Genomic DNA, 19542 nt, shown 5'->3' with positions numbered 1-19542 from the left:
AGACAAAGAACGACAGGACGAGAGAAAGTTATTTCATGGCCCATCAAATATAAATTAATTTAATTTATAATCATTTTGTCCTGGCAAGTCGATCCTACTGATTAGTTGCACTAAGTAACTGGTAAGTTGCAATAGTAAGCACTTCATCAGCTGCCAGGAGATCAGGGTTGTAGAAAGCTCATACAGGGTAACGAAGTGCTACTTAATTCTGGCTTCTCTGAACTGAGACCAATTTAAATTATATTCAGGTTTTCCTGGTTTTGGAGATAATCTGTTGTGAGAGAGAATTTGGGCTTTCCCTTGAAATACTTTCCTAGAGATGGCTTGATCACACAGCTTCAAGTAAACAAGCTTTCAGCTTGGCACTGTTTCAAGCAGGTGTTTCCAAGGTCAATTCCTAAGTAGGCAGTGCCTCACTGGTAATCTTTGCTTTAAGGCTAGATTGAACAGGTAGTGAAAATACAAAACAAAATAAAAATGAGATATGTTTGAATTTTTTGTCCCAAGGTTTTACTGACATTTTTTTCTGTATAAAAGTAGGAAACTGGAAAACGTTGATCACAAACGCGTGCTCTAGATTACTGTTTCCTATCTGCGCTAAAGCCTGTACGAGTCAGACAGCACTAGGAACATTTTTACTGCTAAAGCTTTCTGTTCTCCAGAATAGGCTGGATTTTTGTGCAAATTAGCAATGGGTTTGCTGCTTTGTTGGGTGATGCCACAAAGAAATAGAAGGAAGGCAACAAGCCTCTGAAGTTTAGAGCTTAACGTTTAAACTTACGCCTCTTTGCTTTTGTTGTAGTTATTATAATGATGGATATGTGACAATAAGTTTAAACCAAAGAAAGGACTCTTAGTTGCTGCGTCCAAAAATATGTTTCTAGACAGTTTGCATAAGCAGTCTTTGATTCGTCAGAGTCTTAATGAGATTCTCAAGAGAAAGTGAATTTCAAGAAAATCAGTTTAATGGTCTGGTTACAAATAGAGAAAAACAAATGGCTTGAAATTTCAAGTACCTTTTGCTTCATAAAAATAACTTATATTCAGGTGTCTCAGGAACTCAGCTGAATCTTCAAAACCATTAGTATCAGTCCTGTAGGATGGGTAAGGATGTCCGTGTGCTCGTCTGCTCATCCCCAGCTTTTAACAGGGTGTTTTCTCCTGTTGCTTCATCTCCCAAACAGTTGATGATGAAAACTGAATTCCATGACAAGATTAAATGATTTTTCTTTTTACAAATGCTGTGTGGCTTGCCAGTCGTACTTCTTGCTCTGGTGTCTCAGCAAAGTCAGCCCTGAGTTATTGAAATACTTGTTTTCTTTACATTTTGTATCTATTTGCACATGCTTTTAAATAATTTTGTTTTCTTTTTGTCTTTTGGTGCTGCTGTTAGCCTCCTTTTGTAAGATGACAAGAACAGGAAGAATATTACCTTTGTTTTAGTAGATACTGAATTCCCTGGAGGGAGAGGCTTTATCTGAAAAGGCAGTACTAAACTTTGGTTCCTAGGAAGTGTTTTCTGTGGTGGGTTTCTCCCCACTATGTATCTGCATAAATGAATGCTATGCTTCACTCTGGAAGTGCATCAAAAGCACGTTTCCACATCCAGCTCTTGCAGGATGAGACGATCCAGAGCTTAATGGTCCTCAGCTAAAGTGTTACTTGTGCAGGATCACACCTGATGAAATAGCCACCCCCTTAGCAGCCAGGGGCTGGTGTAACTAGCCTCCAAAATAAGGTGTCACAGGGGCCAGATAGCGTATTCAGAGTGTGTTGACAGTAGTGTCAGCCTCTCACAGAGTTTTAATGAAGAAAATTAGGTTTATTTTAGTTTGTTAGCGATTAAAAAGTTCCTTCTGGTAAGTATCAGAGATAATTCCAGTGTAGGAGTTGTGGATCCTACTGTGCAGCAAAGGAGAGGAAGATAGAAAAATACAAGAGTACTTCTCTTTCAACTGTTTCTCATCCCTCCAAGCATCAATTTCTGTGTAGGTAAATCTTGTGTGATTCCTGTAATAACAGCAGCTAGGAGGAAGTATGTTTTCACGTTATAGTAGCAGTGTGTTTCAAGCTGCAGTTTACATTGATGTCAATTCTTTAGAAAGTATTCTCAGAACAGTTTTGTTGTGAGAGAAGATCTTGGCAGAATGATTACTCATACAGGAGGAGGTGGTCATTGTGTTGCTGGCTTAGTTCAAGTATCTGACTGCCAAGGCCAGCAGGGATAACCTCTTCTGAATCTGGAGGCATTGTCTCCAGCAGCATGTTAATAATCTCCAAAGGGGTATTCCAAAATGTATAGGTAGACTGCACCTTAACAAACATGAACTGGTTGTGGGAGTAAGCAGCTTTTTGGAAAATTGTCCAATTTCCCACACAAAGGTTGGTATGTGTGTTAGGTGGTGTTTCTGTATGTTCAGGGAGCAGTTGAGTTGGATCTGTCTTTTTTTCAGTAATCACACAGGCACATTTATTTGCTGGCATTCTTTTGTAAATGAGCTCGTGCCCTGTTGATTGATTATGTGCCCCACTGTGATTTTTCCCTTGGCACTACTTGGGCAGTCATCTGAGGTGGATCTTGCTGCTGAACATTTTTAAACGGTCTCCTAACCCCCATTTACAGGTAGTGTTTCACGTTTGAGGCTTGAATGAGATAGCACAGAAACCAGGTGATTTTAGTGAATCGAGTTCGTCAGAGACAGGAAGATACAAAAGTGACACAGCCAATTAATTTAAAATCCTGGTACAGTAAAGGGTGAATGGTCTAACTCTGTTCTATTCTGTAAAAAAAAAATAAAAAAAAACTTTGAACAGCTTGTATTTATAAACAGTGGATGTTAAATACATATCCTTGCAATACTTGATGGCAGTTCTACTCGAATGGCACAGCAAGTGGGAGTAAAGTTATGAACAATGTCATGTTATGTAAGAAAATCAAGAAGTGGCTTTTAAATTTCTATTTAAAAATGGATCTCGAATGAAATCTAAATTGCTGTTTGAGGAGAGTAGTATATACTGTTAAGACAAGCAAAATGAGGTGTTTTTTTAGAGTTTTTTTTTGTTTTTTTTTTTTTAAGAATATCCTTGCGATTACATCCCATATAAAGTTCTAATCTGGGACTTTAGCAACATCAGTTTTTAGTCTCAGATTGTAGAGGTTGTCCTCAGAACAGAAGGTGACTTCCTCTTTTTGGCCCTAAGATTAATTAGCTTATTTGACACAAGTAGTCCTTTGACCTTACTGCTTTAAGTATTTTTTTCTGAGGGTGCCTAACTGTTATAAGCCAGACTGACAATGTGCTAACAGATTTTGTTGACGCTTTGCTGTGTAATCTCATCAATTGCACTTCATCTCCTGAAATTCTAAGTACTGAGATTACCAGCAAAAGAGTGGTGGCACTGTGCTTATGGGTGTAAAAGTATTTCTGCATTAACCTAATTTCCTGAAGGTTTATGGCCGCTGTAAATTTTTTGCCCCAAATGACTTCTTCCTGAACTGCTCCTTGAACAAGCAGGAAAAGCTGATCCTCAGAGCAAAGCAACCACCTGTGAGTAACCTTAAGGAAAATGCTGCTGGCTTTTATATGTGCACTATATAGATAGGGAAATATTAAGTTTAAAACACTAATTTAGCACTTGCATGAAATTCTAAATAGAATTTTGAGTAATGTTTGAAATGACATCGGAGTAAGTTCCTAAAAGCCAGGGCACCTCCCTTAGATTCATTCCTCTGCTTTTCCCCTGGTGTATCTGAGAGGTGGCACTCAGAAGTGTGACTGGAAGGTACATTTAATGAGTGTGAAGTAGCATGGGCCCAGACTTCGCTGTGAGCTTGCAGTTGTCTCATTTTCATCAACTTTCTTGATCCTTATGAGGCAGACAGTCTGTTTCCCTGACAGCTACCAAGAGGGAGCTTTTCTTGGAGATTTCGCCATGCTTCCTGATGCCCACAGTGTATAAGCTTTCAGTGAGTATGGGGAATTGAGGGCAGTGTCCCCCACCTGGGTCTTACGGTGGGGAGAAGGGGCTGGCAGGCCTTGTGGTGGGGCTAGCTGGGGCCAGGGCGTTGAAGAGGAGACCTGAAGGCAGAAAACAGTTGGGCAGGAGCATGGATTTCTTGGCAGGTAGAGGAATGGGAGGAAGAGGTTTGGGAGGCATTTTACATATTTTGTTTTTCTGTAGTGGCTTCAGGCAGCTTCCTGAAGAAGAGTGTCACACAGAGTTTTATAACAGCCTCCTAAATATGTATACTCCGTGCTCAGGAGTTGCTTAAGTTACCAAGGACGTGCTACACCACCCAGCTCTTCCCAGCATGTAACGGCTTTCTTTCCACTGGCCTAATCAGCTACAGAAGTCAGAGTGGATGCAGATCTGTGGGATACCTGTGGGGCCTGTTTGCTGGAGTGTACAAAAAAGAAGAGCAGAGAAAAAGAGGGAACAGTCCTAAGATGTGTTATGTACAGCTAGGATAGCTACAACCTCCAGGCAAGATGTAGCATGTTTCTTCATCGTGGTGAGACTTCTATTCCTGGGGAGGAGAGAAGTTCTGTAGCACAGCTGATTTACAGACATCTCTTCCTTGCCCCAGCTAAGTAGAGGTTGTGATTGGCACTGCATCATTTCTCGAATTCATCTCTAACTTCTTTTCTTTGTTAATAGTGAAATATTCCGCTTGCCTTTTAAATAGCGTCTTCATTGTGGTTTGAAAGATTCTTGAATTAGCAGGAACATCTAAAACATAAACAGTGTGTTGCAAACAGGAATATTGTTGACTAGCAGATAATAGACATCTGCAGGAGTGTTTTGTAGGTTGTTTTTTGGTTTTGTGTGTGGTTTTTTGTGTGTTTTTCGTTTTGTGTTTGGAAGATAAAATTTTTGTATCACAGCAAACTTCTTGTTTTCTCTTCCTTGTACCTTCAGAGGTGGACGGGCCATCTGTGGCTGTATCTCATGAGAATACATCCTCCTCTCAACTCACAGGTTTTATCAAAGAAACTATTGATTAAGAGCCTAAACTTGTTCCAATCCAAACTTTGTTTCCATGCCTTTGCTACTTTGTGGACTCTAGCCTTCAAATCTGGTAACAGTCACCCTAGGACTCTTCTGACTTAGGCAAGTCCGTGGAGCTCAACAGCATTATCCTACCTAAAGTTTGGTGCAGTACTTTAGGTGACATATACAAATGGTTTCCTGTTCAGGCTGGTGCTCAGAAGGGGATGATTGTATCCATCGGTGTCATTCATTTAAGCAACGAGATGCTTACAGTAGCTCTGAAATGAGTGCATTTAAAGGATTGAACTCCTACCTCTTCCCCTTGCATTAGCATTTCATGAGCTTGAACACATATCAATAGGCATGAGGCAAGCCATTCAAAACTGATATTGATTCCCTTTTTATTACAATCCACGACTTAGGTAGAAACCATGAAATTCAGAAGATTCTCTCTGCTGTTCAGTTTAATGTGTGGGTTTAGAAGGAAAACAATCCCCTTCCTGTGGTAGGTGGGGAGCACAGCACTCTTTCTTGCTTATTACAATATAGCTGATGTTTTTTCCTGAATTCAGGACATATCAGACAGTGTATCTCACTTTGATTTGAAAAAGGGACTTAAAAAAGAATTTAACTGCGTTTGAAGAGGGAAAACGCAAGTTTGTCTTTAAATGTCTTTGAGGCTTTGCGTGCGTGTATTACATCTAGATATATGTACACACATACATATACAAGCGAAAGTTGTGTGTGCATCACTTGAAGGGCATTACTCTGTATCCTCTCGATACTGGTGATGCAGAAGGGGTGGCTGCTGTGATGTTTCACGGATGGCTGTTGTTTCTTGGAGGCCTCTCAACGTAACTTGAGGCTACAGTTTTGTCATTGAGGTATTAGAAGCTGTGAGTTTGAGCAAACTTGCTGACTGTCACAAACCACCCTGTTACTCACACAACAGAGAGACTGCTGTGGATTGTGGGGGAGGGAGTGCAGCCCAGGATGTTTCATAGGGAAAAGGTAGGCATTAGATCTCACAGTTGCATCTCCTGAACACTGCAGCAAGGAAATGCATTTGGCAAGGTGGTGGGGACAGTATCTTGCATGCCTTGCCCTGTCACCTACACAGGAGCCTTACTGGCGATTTTCCCCACTTTCAGTCTGTGCATCGGGCTTATGTGGCAGGGGAAGGAGAAGGGCTGCGGGGTGGCCTGTGTGAGCAGAGCCCAGCAGCTGCCCCATGTCAGAGCAGAGCCAGCTCCAGACAGCTCCAAAGGGACCTGCTGCTGGCCAGAGCTGAGCCAGGGAGTGACACTGGGTGGGTCTCTGGGAGAGCAGATTGAAGGAAGGGGGTAAAATACTGCTGCTCAACAGCAGCTGGGAGAGGGGCGGTGAGAAGCAGCCCTGCAGGCCCCCAGGTGAGTGCAGCAGGAGGGCAGGAGGTGCTCCAGGCAGGCAGCAGCAGTTCCCCTGCGGCCTGTGCAGGGAGAGGCCCCTGGTGGAGCAGGCTGTCCCCCTGCAGCCCCCGGGTCCCACACGGAGCAGATCTCCACGCTGCAGCCCCCCCGTGGAGGAGCCCCCGCTGGAGCAGGTGGATGTGGCCTGGAGGAGGCTGCGGCCCATGGAGAGGAGCCCATGCTGGAGCTCTGGCATTGTTTCCCAGTTGAACCACAGTTGAAAAGTGGTGATGCAGAGTAGAAAGCTGCTGAGGTTATCTTTGGGATTTGGGCTCAGCTGACCTTTCTTACAGAGGCATGAAATGCTGTTCACCTTTCTTCAGGGTTGCCTCAGTGCAAGGAGAAGCTATCTGTTTCTCAGAAGGAAGATACTTTAAAAGCATGATAACCCAATTACTAAACCTGTTTAAAACTAAAAACGTGTTTAAAAAAAAAAAAAAAAGAACCACAACTCCTACAACGTTATAGATTGCGTTGCTGTGAAGCACAGCCTCTAGCTGGTGGTAATCCTGTCCCAGCTCACTGGCTCTGCTGCCAGTGCTGGCCCTGTCTGGGGGACCACATTACTGGCGCAGTCTTTGAAGGAATCCCTTCTGCAAGGCTGCCTTTGGGGAGACTCTAGTTGAGCTCAGCCAGCTAATTAGTTCAAAGCAGTCAGGACATCTGTAAAGTCCTGACAGTTATGGGATCATGTTTTGTACCTTGCTCTTGTGCTTTAGTATACTTAATAAGCAGTTGACCAAAAATGAAACAAATATGATATGAAGACCATGGAAAACCTTGTTCAAAAAAAACAGGAAAGAAGGCATTTCTGTATCTGTGGCTGACTGCACTTGGTGGTAAGTGGTTCAGCTTATGGAGCAGTTGAGTATGAGTGAAGCACGTAGATTTATCCCAAGCTAGCTTTTTTTCTTAGTAATGTGGGCATTGTTAGAATTGTGGCTCTGGTAACCTGAAATGTAGCGGGCTGCCCAGATGCTTTATAGGTTTATATTTACTAAGTGAAAGCTGTTCAGCTGCGACTGTATTGCTGCTGCTGGTATCCATTACAGCTAGAGCGAAGCCAGCTTCTGATTGTCATTGTGTATGTGATCACTGTTCTTGAAAACCGCAACTGTAAATGAACAGCATGTGCTACTGCCTTTCTTTGTGTGATGCAAAGTCCATGTATGTGAATTTAATGTTAGAGAACAAGTTTTAGGTGATGTTGAGTCTAGACGTAAGCTACGGATGTCATAAATGCACCAGCTGTGGAAACATCCTTTGTTATCCAAATGCACAGATGCCCAAAACATGCTTATAAGTATTTGTCATGATTTGGCAGAACTGAACTTGCTCTACAGTTTTATCTTAGGCTAATTCAAGAGGTCATATTTTACTTTAATTCTGCATCTGAAGTAATGGACAGAAAGCTGTCAAGCCTTATTTTTAACACCATTTTCATGATTTTTTAGTTTGCCTTTGAGCTTGAATTGATTCCAGATTTCAGCAAAGCATGTGGAGTGTTTCTAGTGAAAATACATGTGTTTTGCACAGGTCTAAATCAAATGGGAATGAGCTTAGCATGTTTTGCAGTATAAAACTGGTCTTTTTCTAACTTCACACCCTGAAACTTCAACTTAATAATGATTTCTTCTTTGTTCTCACTTCCTACAGAAATACACAGGAAGTCTTCTGGAACTCTTATGACCTGTGTAAGCCAATGTCAGTGAATCCTATGGCAAAGTTACTTCTTTCCAAAGTGATGAGTCAGAAGTTATTTTTATGAAACTAATATTTGGAGGAAAATAATATGTTTTTCAAAAGGATGGCCTTCCAAAAAGCAGCTTTCCTTTTCTTTTTTTTTGGAAACTGTCAGCTCTGTCTGAAGAGGTCAGCCAGCCAGCTAACTCACTAGGAACTCACTACTTTAACGTATCTTCATCAGTCTTTGCATCTGCATTGTCAAAACTTTTATCAAGAAACCTAACTGGCAATCCTTGTGTACTTTGACAACAAAAGTCTTGATTGTATCTTGGACTATAGAGTGATAAGCTTGCAGAGTGCAATTACTGTTTTGTCCAAAATTATCAGTTTGAGGCTGATTTTTTTTCCTGCCCTGTGAAAAGAACTAAATGAATTTTCATGTTTGCCTTAATGTATCTTGCATTCAGTTGATCAGCATTACCATCAGAAAAGGCCCTCTGGGTGAATACTGTTGATTTTTCCTCTCCAGGGTTCAGTCTATTGCTTCTTTCTCTCCTCAGTGCATTTCCTAAACTTTCTTGGTGTCTTTCGGGTAACTGGATTTCCAGAAAGCGCGTTCTTGGTCTTGCCGCATTGTGATTTCCAGCAAAAACAAAAGGCATAATGGGTAACGAGTAGGTTTAACGGTGCTGCAGATGTCAGGTGTGGTCATTTGCGGTTTTACTAGACCAAGCTACTAGAGGAGTGAATGGAGGCGTGTGTTGCCGCCTTAACCTCTGCAGGACAGTACGTGGAGGAGTTCAGACTGTTCTATTACACCGCCTTTTTCTTTCCAAGTGCCTTTCTGGTATGTGTTTCCTGAACAACAGTGGTAAGTGAATGCAGGAGTTGAATGTGTCCTCAGCAAGTTCACTGATGACACTGAACAGGGAGGTGCTGCTGACTCGCTGGAGGGACGAGGGGCCTTCAGAGGGGTCTGGTTGGACTGGAGCATTGGGTGGCCAGCAAGGGCATGAAGCGCAACAAAGAAACAGATGGGAAGCTGCCTCTGGGACAGGGCAGTGCCAGGCACAGGCACAGACTGGGACGTGAGTGCCTGGAGAGCAGCTCAGCAGAAAGGGACCCGGGGGCGCTGGTGACAGCAGGCTCAGCGTGAGCCAGCAGACCGCCCTGTGGCAGACAAGAGGGCAAACTGCATTTCGGGGTGTGTTAAACACAGCATTGCCAGCCAGTGTCTGAAGAGGTGATGCTCCCACTGCATTTAGCGTTGGTGTGGCCTCAGCTTGAATATTGTCTACAGTATAAAAAGGGTGCTAAGGTCCTTGAATGTGTCCAGAGGAGGGCAACAAAGCTGGTAAAAGGGCTGGAAGACATGTCCTTCTGGGAGAGGCCAAGGACACCTGGGCTGTTCAGTCTGGACGAGAGGCCATGAGGCGACCCCATGGCTCTGCGACTCCATCAGGATGGGAAGGAAGCACAGAGGCAGGTGCGGGTCTCTGCTCCCTGGTCACCGACGGCAGAATGTGCAGGAATGGCACAAAGCTGTGCCAAAGAGGTTCAGATTGGGCAGTGGGAAGAAAATCTGTACTGTGAGGGTGGTCAAACACTGCAGCAGGCTTCCTGTTGAGGTGGTTGGTGCCCCATGCCTGTCGGTGTTCAAGAGTCAGTTGGGTAGTGCCCTCAATAGCATGTTTAAATTTTGGTTAGCCCTGAAGCGGCCAGGTTTGTTGGACAACATGACTTTTGGAAGCCCCTTCCAACTGAATTGTTCTAATTCTAAATCTAAATATGTTTGTTGTTGGTTTTTTTTTTTTTTAACCTTACAATGTTGTCCAGAGAAGCTGTGGATGCCCCATCCCTGGAGGTGTTCAAGGCCAGGCTGGATGGGGCTTTGGGCAGCCTGGTGTGGTGGGAGGTGTCCCTGCCCATGGCAGGGGGGTTGGAGGTAGGTGGTCTTTAAGGTCCCTTCCAGCCCAAACCATTCTGTGTTTCTATGATTATATAAACTCTGAATAAAAGATAAGTTTCGATCTCAGGGATATTGATAATCTCTGTCAACTTACAAATTCTGGAATGATTTGTAGAAATAGGGTAAACAAGGCACTTAAAGCTTGTGTTTTATTATTAAAGCAAAAGCTGGGTGTATCAGCTATAATTCTAGATAAAATATTTATGTAAAATTTTAATCTAGAATCCTACCTCTTTAGCAGTGTTGCTGAGCCTTCTTTTACAAACACTGCTTATTCGTGTTGCTAATTACTTATGCTTACCTAGTTAAATAATTTCAATCTCGTTGTAATTTATCTGTACTTACTGTCTTTTCCTTTTGCTATTTCCCTCCACTAGAGATTTTTCTTAACTTTCATATTTTAACACGGGCTATATTTTGTTTGGAGACTCTGTTCTGTCAAAGAACATGACGTATCTCTGCTGTTCTGTAAGAAATAAATAATGGAGCTTTGGAGACTGTTTTGCCCACAAATCACATTTTCTGTAGTTCGGGATTCTTGTGTAATTATGGACACTTACTTGAAAACAGACTCCTCAGTTTTTTTGTCTGTTCTGGCTGTCTGATCCTTACTGGAGTCGTTAATTACCCTCCTAGCAACTGGTTGCAGTGTTAAAACTGAAAGATGGATTGTAGAAATCCGTAATAAACAACATAATATATGTGTATATGTGTATGTAAAATATTTATACATATATGCATGTGTATGCACTCATGTATATGTATGAATGTACATACATATAAGCCTGTATGTGTGCATATATAGAATGTAGTTGACTGTGCATAGATAAATACAGAACATAGTGGTAAACAGTAGGTGCAGGTGAATTCCTGACACAAGATTTTACTTTGTTATAAACATTGCTGACTGTCCTTGGAAGTTTCTGATTAAAAGAAGAGAAAAAAAGAAAGACAGAAAGAACTCCACCACCACCACCTTCCACGAGGCATTAACATCTATTTAATTTCAGTAACACAGTATGTTTTGATGGATCCATTTGCTAGCAAATACACATCTGTAAACAAAACGGCAAAGACTCTTGCAGAGCAAGCAGGAAAAAAGAGATTTAGTTTTCCTTCTACCGAATTTTAAACTTTTTTCAGCAGGCAGAATTGTCAGTGCTAAATGTCAGGTTTCCCTTCGAGAACATGGAGTAACAGACTCTGAAAGCCAGTCTTGCTAAGGGAGGAGGGGGGTAGAAATCAATGGTAGTGACAGGCTGGCTGTGGGAACATCTCTGCACTGTCACTGCTAACGATGTTAGGGACCCAGAGGAATGTGCTGCTGCTGCTGCTGTCCGGAGTTTCCTGTCTGCTGTGCAGCAGTTTTTAGTACAGTGATGCAGAAACTTATGCAGGTGCCCTTTCCTCTGCGGCAACACCCATTCTCAAAACACGTATGTGAGAAAAAGGAAGTTTGTTGTAATTTTCCACAATTCGATGCACAGGCACACTGCATAATTTAGTTCTGCTGTAAAGACCTTCAGTCCTGTTTCAGTTCTAGTCTTTATCTTTGCTTGTAAAATGGCATTATTTAGAATTTCGTTAGAATTTATCTTTATTATTATTTAGATTTTCTCTATTATATATATATATTATTTTATATAATGTATTATATAATATTTATTATTTAGAATTTATCTTTGCTTGTAAAATGGCATTATCTCTATTATTTCTGAGTGGCATTAAGGCAAGGATCAGAACAGTTATGCTTAGTATTGAGGTGCACCACTGCAAAAAAAGGTACAGAGTATTGGTCCTAATGTTGAGAAAAGTAAATACAGGGAACTTTATACAAGTTTGCTGAGTTTTCACAAACTAGAGATAAATTTGTACAACATGGATCAAGCGAAGTAAGACCTTCCTACTCCTGAGTGCCCATTTTCAGTTTATGTGCCAAGCCTTTATTCCATACTTCTAGAAGTGTTGTATTCTAATGCCTGAGTTTAGGAGCTGCTTTTTCATATCCCGCTATCCTTTAAGCCCAGCATGCTTTGAATATTCTGACAGCATGAGTGAACGATTCGAAATAATGAATGTTTATAAATACTGGAAAGATTTATGGAAATAATAGAATTATAAACTATATTTTGCACATATGCCTATATAAACACTTGCATGTGTGTACATATACAGATATATGTGTACATGTACACACCTATGTACATATGTGTACATGCACACATATATATTTACTTTTGATTTCCACAATCTGTTCTTCATCTACCATACTTTACTAGAGATTTCTAAAACCTTTTTTTTTTTTAATACCTTTGCATTGAATTGATGTTACTGCAGTTCTTGATACGAGCAGATCAAAAAATTTGCAAGATGAAGTTGGGCACACAAAAAACCAGGATTTTCCCTTGAAAGGGGAGCTTAAGTAAATGTGCAAGTTTGTGTGTGTGTGTAAAATCTTTTTTTTTTTTCCCCCCTCTGGTGTGTTTCTCCCACAAAATTAACACATTCAATTTCTTTACGCTTTTCAAGTATATTGTCTGTAAATTTAAAACAGGAAGGTTCAGAGTTGTTTACAACATTAGTGCAGAAGAGAGATGTTTAAGGGAAACCCCAAATCTCATGAAATCTAACACAATACTCATGAGCTCGCAGTTCCAGGCTAATGTGAACTGGCACCTCGAGGTGCTGCAGAGCTACAGGTGCTTGCAGAGGAAGGAGCACATGGGGCTGCGTGGTGTTGGCGCCTGCTGTTCCCTGTCTGCATTACTGTCAGGAAGCGAGTTCACCCTTTTGACTGGAGACTTGAGTCATAATTGGTGCAAAGCAATTAAGAAGTTTATTAATTAGTTATGGGGAAACTGGTACAGCAGCAAAATCATCACTGGTAGGCCATCAAAGAAGTTTGCAATTATATTCCAATGCATATGATTATGCCCTTCTAGGTAGCTGCTAATTATAGGTTTGCAGTCTAATGACCACTGGATCGCAGCTGTGGGAGCACGGCGATGTGTCTCGCCACCACTAGCATGCCCCACAGCACGTCTTAGAGGAGCAGACCTGACCGAGAGCCGCACCTCACCGCTGGCTGGAGGTGTCAGTGCTCCTCCTCTTTCTTCTCCAGATGACTTTATTACTTATTCTCTGTTTTCCGGAGTTTGGGGCCAGCCATGTGCTTCCCAGACATCTCCTTCATTCCACCCACTCTCCAAATTCATTCCTGTGGTGTTAGTCCTGTGACCGCTTGCACCACCAGCCACATTCCCCAACACCAAAAGAGAGTCAGGCTTTTCAGCGTGAGGATTCCCAGCCCATTCATACACGTGGAAGTCACGCTGCTAAAGAGGATTTTCTGCTGCATGGCCACTCCAGAACAGGGCTGCAGGAATTTTGACGCTTTTATGTTTATTATTTAGTACATGCACATATTTACATGAAGTCCTCTTTCAACTTTTGTAAGTTCACATGGGACTGGCTTCTGGAAGCAAGCATGTGTGTATGCCACATTCAGAACAGCAAGGAATAACTGTGTTTGTGCAACCTATAAAATTAAGCTGTATCTAATATAATCCAGGTTTGACAAGGTGGGTGTCGACATGCACATTTTTCACCTGAATTTCAGGCAATACACTTTTCTGTGTGTGTTTAAACTTTTTGTGCATGCTGCAGCCATGTGAGAGCAGCATCTAAAAATTCTGATTGTGTAGATAGGCACCAGGGTGCTGTGTTTGTGATAACACTTAAGTTTTCAGCATTTGAAAGCACATTCATAGGAAAAAAAAAATCAATAATAGATTTTCGTAAATAGTTTTCTTGTCTTTTTCATCCTAACCTGCTAGACCAAAATAGCTATGAAAAGTGCAACTCTAGATTCAGTTCAAAGTCTGCTTGTGAGCCCAAATGCCTAGCAGTCTGCAGTAAGCTGTGACAGCTGAGTCAAGTATTTTAGTTTGGGTACTAGGAACAGATGCCAAAAAGAAAACTGTATGACATCTGAAGCTGTTTTTGTTATCTCAAGCCAAATAAATGTGTGGCCTTTTTATCTATATTTAATGATCTTTTATTATATTGATGCATTATTTATATAAACTGTAACTAATTAGTAATTTCTGTGGAAAATTTAGGTTTTAGTTTGTTTATTTGTTTGGGATTTTTTTCCAAAAGGATATGTAGATTCTGGCAGTGTGTTCTGGTTCCTTTTTTTTTATTTTTATTTTTATTTCCTGAGAGTGGAACCATGGGATTATTAAGAATTTAACTGACATCTGCTTTCTTAAAGAGTTATTCCATCCTGGAAATGCCAGGGGAACTTGGGGGCAGGGGGAGAGTCCCGTCCCATCCCGTCAATAACGTACAGTTCTGGTAACTTGTGAGAAGTTGAATGTGTAAGTCTTGAGGGGGAGGGAGGGGAATAACCAAACAACATGTTTAAAAGTGCTCTTTTCTTTAAAAGTTGCAGTGTTTAAAGGAATGTGGCTTTTTAGCTGACTTCAGAGGTAACATGTTTCTGCAAAACTACCGCACGGCAAAGCATTTATCGAGGAACCGAAGCTTCTATTTCTGATCTGTGAGGGTGTGAGGAAGCTCTAATCCTACCCAGCACACGAGCGTGGATTCCTGTGCTTTGCTATAAAAACGAAACCAAGTAAAATACCTTCTGCGTGTGAGAGCCAAACAGAGCTGTAGGTGGTGTAGCCTACAGTATCCTCTGCTACCACATTTTTTTGAGATTTGCTTCGTTTATGTATTAAAATATGCTAATGGTGAGCATTTGTAAAATACCATTGTGCATTCTTACACATTAAGAGCTTCTAAGAATTGTCAGCTCTAAAACAAACTCTGATTTGGAACAGAAGGAAATCGTACACATATCACGTGATGGGATGAAGTTTTTAGCAGTACCTGACAGGAAAAAGGAAGTCAAGTGCTTTATTCTTTTTAAGAAAGTCAGGGTATGTTGGAGTTTTCTTGTGGATTAAATTTGATGCTTTGATGGAGACTTTTTTTTCTTGGGAAAAGTAATGTTTAAGTGGATGAGTAAACTTACATTAAAGTTTTTCTGATTTAATCTTGTTCAGCTAGTATGTGCAACTTCAAACCTTTGGACAGAAAAACTGGAGGCTGTTAGATATTTTATGAAACTTGGAAACTTCAGGATAGTATCTACATGCAGCCGTGACATGAATTGTTTCCCAGTAGCTGTGGTAAAGCTGGCTAGTCTGCAAGCGTGTGATTCAAGACTAAAACGATGTGAATTGGCTGAAGATCACGATGAGTAACATCCAGAGGCTAAGTGCTGGATAGGGCTCAGTGTGCTGTCACAGGCTGTGCCTGTGGTGTCTGTGCTGCAGGGTTCAGCAGTGGCTCCTTCAAGAATGTCTACTCTGGCTACAGCACGCCTACAACTCAGTGGAGGGGAAGGAAACTCGTTTTCCCTCTCTCCCGTTCTTTACTTTCTATTTCAGAAGTCAGTGGGCAAATGCAATTTTAATGCTAAATACGTTGAGTCTTATCTGAGGCAGTGATGGCAATAAGGAGGGACAAACATTCCCTCACCCAGTTACAGGGCTTTAAGGGGCTTACATTAACTGACCGTCATTTCTGCCTATGGCAGAATAAAAACCTTTTTTTTTTTTTCTGCTTTTGGCAGTATAAAACCAACAATAGCTGTTACCCCACTCCTGTAGTTTCTAAGCAAGGAAAAAACACGTGAAATAAATCTCTACAATGTAGGGGTTCTGTAAGTCTATTTTGTAAATCTAAAAAGTTTGAGAATCTGTGTGGATACGATCAAACTTCAGTTCGGTTCTCTCCTTAGACAGGAGTCCCACGACTGGGTGAGTCTTTGCAGAGGTGTGCTGTACCCCATAAGAGAACGTGGCATAAAGAAACCTGTTGAAAAACCTTAAGGCAGAAACTCCGCTATAGACAAGACTGATAACAACAAAGCAAAGCTTTTCTGCTTTGACCTTGGATCTTTCCACTCACTCTTATTCCTAATATACCATTGGAGAGAGACTTGTTTTGTGGCTAACCAGGGTGCTGAAAATTTTCTGTAGTAAAAGATACGGGGCAGGACTGCACTACCTTAACGTGGAGTGTGTAGCTTCTCTCTGTGTCTGTGCATATGTACTTTGCTGCATATGTTTGCCTTGGATTGATGAAGTAGTTAGTTCTAATTTTGTTCTGTTTAAATATTTGGAAAAAATCCGTGTGGAGATATTGCTGGCACATTGTGCAAAATGCATCTCTGATGCTTGTTCCAGCATCAGATTTAAATGTATGACTTGTCAGACGTAACTCTTTGGCAACTAAATCTCTCTTCTGTGTGTGGAAAAAAAAATCTGGCTGGTACATTTGTCTTTACTTTTAGCATTCGCAGGAATTGGGTTATCACTTTAACAATTTTTCCCCAACTTCTTTTGTAGGTAGCATTGGTACTTCCTTTCAATGCCAGTCAATCCATCAAGATCACATTTGCAGCGATGACAGTGATAAGGTGAGGCATACATAAATTTTTCCTTCAAAAGATGCATATATATATATATATATATATTTATGTATTGCTTTTAGTATATAAAAACTGTTTGTTATGCAGGCGTAGCAGTCAATTTTAAAAATTAGTCTTTGAACTCTTTGGCATGTTAAGAAATATATTTTATTCAGGACAATCTCTTAGTCAATGAAGGAGAAATTTATGTTGTACAATATTTTTCTTTTTCCTTGCATTCCCTTGGTAAACACTGGTGGTTTGCCATTTTGATGCTCTCAGTTAATAAAGCAATGTTGCTGCTAATGGTTAGGTAAGGTAGGATGTCTTACTACTGTTGCTTCAGAAATTGTAGCCTAGCTAAGTGTTCAAGGTGTTCAAGTTTTTTTTGCTGGTGCTTTTTTTTTTTGGGGGGGGGTTGGTTCTTTTTTTTTCTTGTGTGTTTTGTTTGGTTTTGCAATGGCTGTATCTTCCTGTTCTGCTATTGGGAACTTCAGGTTTTACAGGTAGGAAACTGTCACTCAGTAGTGCAGTCTTAAAACACCAACCTGTCCAGTAACATATAAGTGTTTTCCTAGTCATTTTTGACAAGAAATCACATTCTCAGATTGGCTTGCAGTTGGTAGCACACTGGTTGTTAAATGTTCACTGTTATTTGGATCAGTAGTGTAAGTCTGGCATACAGAAGGGAAAGGTTTTCACACTGAAGTGCTTGTGAGACTTTCCTTCAAGTTACTGGTCTTGTTGATGGGTTTACCCTAGACTTCAACTGTCCTTAAGTAATTAAGAGATTTTAACTTCAACTGTCCCTAATTGATTTTAGAGTACGTAAGGTTTTAGAGTAATTAAGCAAATTGATAAACATTCATTCAACATATAACAGGTACTACATTGTTTGCAACTATGACACTTCATAGTAAGCTTACTTTTTGGCTTGACGTGGCTGGAAAAGGACATGTATTAGTCAAATTTTAAAGATCATTCTTAGAAATGAGATCTGCATCTTAGTGCCTTGATAAACACAAAACCCCTTGTATTTTAAAATCCTGGAACAGGTCAGTTTTATAGTTATTCCAGCTCATCCCAGCACTGGATTTGTTCTCACTGCAAGTTTCTTTTACTGCTACACTGCTTTTTTTTTTTTTTTTTTTTTCCCCTCTCCCTCTTTTTAAAAATGTTTGTTTTCAGGGAGCATGCTATATTTGGGGCTTGGTTTAACGTATAGATACTGGACAAACATGCTATCCACAATATGGGAAAATTACTTGGTTTCCTGTTGATTAGCTGGTCATGAATTGTGAAACTCTAACAAAGATATTTTCTCTACTTTGTTTCCAATGTCTGAAAATATTCTCTGTAGATTAAAAAAACAACCAAACAAAAACAGCTAAACTCCCTTTTTTATTATTGTTTTTTATTTCTTGTGGTGTTGGAGCTGTTTTTGAAGATGCTTAAAGACAGAGTTCCAACATCACTTTCTGCTGTGCTTGCTCACAGCAAGTAAAAGTCTTTGCTGTCCTTCCACTTTGGAGAGATAAAGCTGAAGGTCACTTTTACATGATAGATCAGAAGTGGGAAAAACGTGGAAGAGGAAGAAAATAGTATGAAGGGCAGAAGATTTTGTTTAATGTTTACTTGCGCAGTTAGCAGTTGTCCACACCTGGTGGTGCTACCTGGGGAAAATAGCACAAGAAAGCATTAGTTGCTTTTACCTGCATTGTATTTTCTTTTGGTGCTAGTGCTCTCCGTTCCTGGAATATTCTTGGGTGAGAAGCAGGTGGTGGAAATTTCCTTTCAGAGCAATCCTAGTGCACCAACTTCAGACTGGCACTCCCTTTTAGCATTCTTCCTTTTCTGTCATCATGCGGAGGAACACCTCTAGATGTTGGACTGGAAGAAAACTGAGGGAAGACAGTCATATCGGGGTAATTCGAGCTGTTTTAAGGCTTGTTGGAAATTCTGTTAGGTGCTTCACAGGTTTAGGGGGTGGGAATGGAAGGGGTGGCGGCTTACCTGGCTTGAAATTCAGAAGAGCGCACGTATGATCTTTTGAGTCGATTGGCATAGCATCTGCCTCCGTATTGATAGAGGAATTGGGGCAGATCATCTTTTTTTTATTATTAATATTACAACTTTAAGGATGGTGGGTGAAAAGCATGTTTCACATTGGTATTGATTCTACACCAGAAGAGAATTCCACGCTGTAAAGGCCCACTGAGGTGGAACAAGTATAAAAGCAGAAAGAATGAGTTTGGGGTGAATTCCAGGGAAATGTGTTCTCCCTCTGATGCCAGGTCTCTGTGGTAGGAGCTTTGGATTTTCTGTGAGAGTACACGAAGCTGTTTGTCTCGCATTTTATGGGAAGTTCTAGTTGATACCTTGATTACGATGGCCACGTGTTTGGAAAAACGGTGAAAAAAATCCTGAGCAGACACCTGTGCTTTTTATTCCTGTGACGTGCCAGTGAATGCTGTGCTTTTGTTTTAAAGGAGAAGATGGGGCACTAATGCTTAGTTAACAGCATGGGGGGGGGATATAGGCTAAACGAATGCCTCATGTTCTGCTTATTTGCTTTTTGAGGAGTTGTGTTATGTTTGGTTTTGTTTTTTTAAGTGTAAGTAGCTCTTTCTAAAGGCGGTTGGTTGCGGTACTGGAGTACCACAGCAGTTCCCTACCACTCCCTGCTTCTGTTCCGCATATGCATATATTTCTGTGTCGGTTTTGAACTGGCCGTTAGCTCCTAGTGGGAATTTCTCTGAAAACCAGTTTTGTTCTCTTTATTTCTTTATTTGTTTCGTGAAGCGCCGGTGCGGAGCGGGGCACCCTCTTTCCCTGTGCTGTACCCGATTTTCAGAGGGGGAGGGGGGAGGGAGCAGGGGAGGCGGGGCGGGGCCTCGCCCGGCGGAGGGGAGGGGGGCGGGGCCTCTCCGGGGGGGCGTGGCTCCAAACCGAACCCAAAG

General features: G+C 41.3%; 1 protein-coding gene across 3 annotated transcripts in view; it reads left to right on the top strand.

Annotated features, from left to right (window-relative positions):
• Positions 1–19542, top strand: part of RNF38 (ring finger protein 38) — a 128606-nt gene that overhangs the window by 61977 nt on the left and 47087 nt on the right. For all 3 annotated transcript variants that reach the window (XM_050716501.1, XM_035564206.2, XM_035564207.2), the window contains exon 2: positions 16521–16591. The gene's annotated coding sequence lies outside the window, so the exon portion shown is untranslated. The remainder of the gene's footprint in view (positions 1–16520; positions 16592–19542) is intronic.

Source organism: Cygnus atratus, chromosome Z, assembly GCF_013377495.2.
Source record: "Cygnus atratus isolate AKBS03 ecotype Queensland, Australia chromosome Z, CAtr_DNAZoo_HiC_assembly, whole genome shotgun sequence".
Classification (NCBI taxonomy): domain Eukaryota; kingdom Metazoa; phylum Chordata; class Aves; order Anseriformes; family Anatidae; genus Cygnus; species Cygnus atratus.
This window is presented reverse-complemented; position numbering and strand designations above follow the sequence as displayed.